The sequence below is a fragment of the Mandrillus leucophaeus genome, unplaced genomic scaffold (assembly GCF_000951045.1).
Source record: "Mandrillus leucophaeus isolate KB7577 unplaced genomic scaffold, Mleu.le_1.0 Scaffold137, whole genome shotgun sequence".
Taxonomy (NCBI): domain Eukaryota; kingdom Metazoa; phylum Chordata; class Mammalia; order Primates; family Cercopithecidae; genus Mandrillus; species Mandrillus leucophaeus.
Genome location: NW_012101332.1, coordinates 2,505,323 through 2,508,479, shown reverse-complemented (window position 1 = coordinate 2,508,479; position 3,157 = coordinate 2,505,323). Strand labels below are relative to the sequence as shown.

The following is a 3,157-nucleotide window of genomic DNA, read 5'->3' as shown; positions in this document are numbered from 1 at the left end:
GTTTCTGTGCCACTGCTGTGTGTCTGTGGGTGTGTATCACATTCTTTCTTCTCTCTCTGTCTCTCAGTCTCTGTCTGTCTCTCTCGCTTTCTCTGTCTCTCTGTCTGTGCGCCCGTGTGCGAGTGAGTGTTGGGGTGAATGTGCCCTGTGCACCACAAAGCGATTTCTGGCATGTCTGCCTGTCTTCAGTGAGCCTCTTTCCTGCGTCTCTGGCTGCGTCACGTGGCGGGTTGTCAGTCCTTTTCGCGGGGGTTCCACTTTGGGTTTGTGAAGGCTTCGACGACGTGTGGAGACGCATCGGTCCCAGAGAAATTGAAATCTCATCCCTATCCTGAGCGGCCTCTTTTCTAGGATCAAGATGACCACATTCCAGCCAAGGACAAATAGCCTCACAGGAGTTCATTGTCCTGCAGGAGGGAAGCAAACCGAAGTCAAAGAAGATGGTTCTATCTCCTCGTGGCTCTTCTCTGAGAAATGAAACTACACATCACCACACAATCTTAAAAAGAAGCAGGAAAGGGGACACGGCAAGGATCCCTGTACTGGGACGCTGGACTCTCTGGACAACTCACCCGTTTGGCACTCCTTTCCTTATGCCTGTGGTGGTGAAACTGTGCGTTATCCTGCCTGGACTCTGGCCTCTGCTCTGTCCTCCCGCTTGCTCTGTCTGCCCTGTTTTGAGGGGTCTAGGTGCTTCTTGGTCTGGATCAATGCCTTCAACAAAAAACACTTCCCAGTCCATCAGGGAGAAACTTCGTGGAGATCCGTGTCATCAGCGTTTCTCTCTCCAAACCTGTTTCTGGTTGATTGGGCAGTTTTGACAACCCTGGACCTCTGAACTTCCATACCTGTCTCAGACAGGGAAGCTCCCTCGGTCTCCATGTTTCACCTGATGGCTGAGTAGTTTGCCTAGAATGAGCGGTAGGCGACAGTGACTGGCCTCGGATTCTAGGAAAGTGCCTTTCCTCTGCACTTCCTGTCTTATTCTTGATGGACATCCTCTCCTTTGCTCCTGGGTGGGCTGCATCCCACAACTGAATCTTTTGGCTGTAAGGAATGTCGGGGAACCAACGGGACTGGGCTGGGCCCGGGGCTGGGCGCAGGGGAGATTGCCTCGGGGCTACCTGGGTGGTGGAGTGTCAGGAGTGGGGTGAACTTTGCAGAAACCTCTTTGCTCCTTTGGCAGGCATTTCAAAATGTGGCTTGGGCTCACGCACAGACCCCTTCCTGGTTCCCAGGTGTTCTTTGATTTTCCTTGGCATTGATGGAAAGGTCACCTGTGCCCCTCTTCCACTAGGCACATGCCTGGACACCATCGTTTGTTTCGCCATTGCTCCATATGCCCTCTGTGTCACACATTCACCCCATCTGCTCTGGGATACACCAGTGCAACGTGTGGTTGCATTGGCTCCACCTCGGATTTGCCCCTGTCCCTGTGTGCACCTGTCCTGGAAAGCGATGTCGGCTTGCAGGAGCCCCAGGGCTTTTAGAAGCCGGGCAGGCCACTGCTCTTTCAAAGGAGGAGGGAGGCAGAGGGCTCATGGGTCAGTGAATTTTCAGCTGACACCACGCCTCGAGGCCTATAGGATCATTCTGCGCTGCAGCAAGGCCCTGCCTGCCTCACCAGATGCGGTGAGCCCTCTTTCTCACCCAGAGGGGTCCAAAATCGCACCTGAAGAGGAGTCCTGAGACCCCAGTAGGCGCCCTGAGGCTCCCCCTCCACCGGTGGCAGTCGGCTCCAGGAGGTCCTGAAGACAGGACTCCTGAGGATTTGGCCGTGGGACGCCCGCGGCCCCCTCTCCCACGCTGTCCCCTACTGGACCCCGGATCTAGCCGCCACCGCGGCTGCAGCAGTAGCCCCCCTGCAGCCGCGCAGCTGCCATTGTTTCAAGGGGCCACAGTCTGACTTCCAGGAGCAGAGCGCGAGTCGGACTAGCCAATGCATGCGCGAAGCGCGAGCTGACTCTCCCATCACAGTGATTCCCACAGTTGTCTCAGAAACTTGTCCCTGAGGCTTGGCAAAGGAGGGCTCAAGGAGCCCTCCGTGGCAGTGCTTGGGTATCAGGGCTCCGAGTCTCCGGCCTGCCCCACGGTGTTTTCATCCCCTTTCCATTCTGAGCCGCCTCTTTGCTAGGATCCAGAGGACCACACCCCAGCCAAGGACAAAGGCCTCCCAGGTACTCACTGTCCACCCGCAGGAGGGTGCCCACACACCTTCAAGAAGATGGTTCTCACTCCTTTCGCCCTCCGCCCTCATTGAGTAATCTAGCCACAGCTCGACACAGGGACGGAGAAGGAAACTGGCAATGACATGGGGCAAGCATCTCTGTCACGCAAACGCTGGCCTTTCTGTCCAAGTCACCCGTTTTGCACTTCTCCCCGGCTGCCCGTGATGGTTGCACTTGCAGTATCCTGCCTGGGCTCTGGCCTCTGCTCTGTCCTCCCTCTTGCTCTGTCTGCCCAATTTTGGACAAGTGTTGAGGCTTCTTCGTCTGGCTCAGTGTCTTCAACAAAGATCACTTCCCAGTCTATCAGGGACAAACTTCGTGGGGGTCCATTTCATGATTGCTACCCTCTGCAAACCTATTTCTGGTTGATTGGGCAGGTGTGATGATCCTGGAGCTCGGGGCTTCCATACCTGTCTGGGCGGGGAAGCTCCCTTGGTCTCCATGTCCCAACTGCTGGCTGCGTGGTCGGTCCAGGAAGAGCGGGAGAGGACACCAGCGTGACTCACCTTTGCCTTCTAGAAAAGGCGGTGTTGTATCCCACCTACACTTTCTGTCTCATTCCTGAGGGCCATCCAGTTCCTCTGCTCCTGAGGAAAGTGCCTGCAAGCACTGAATCTTTTTGCTGCCATGGATGTCAGGGGACCAAAGGATTGGGTTTTGCTGGGTGCAAGGGAGGTGGCGTCAGGGTACGTCCATCAGTGTCCGTCTGGGCATCGCCCCCTATGGCCTCAAAGACACACGCTCACTCTATCTGCTCTTGGGGGACGTCAGTGCCACGTGTGGTCACATTGCCTCCATCTCGGACTCGCCTGTCTCTCTTTGCACATACGGCAGAAAGGAGTGTTGTGATGCGGAGTACCCGGGCCTTGGAGATTAAGGCAGGAGTCCACTGCTCCACCCAGGAAGGAGGGAGGCAGTGGGCTCACGGA

At 56.2% G+C, this 3,157-nt stretch overlaps 1 protein-coding gene across 1 annotated transcript in view; it reads left to right on the top strand.

Moving 5' to 3' along the window:
- The window catches only part of LOC105534616, a 10,719-nt gene that overhangs the window by 200 nt on the left and 7,362 nt on the right, over window positions 1-3,157 (top strand). The window lies entirely within an intron of this gene.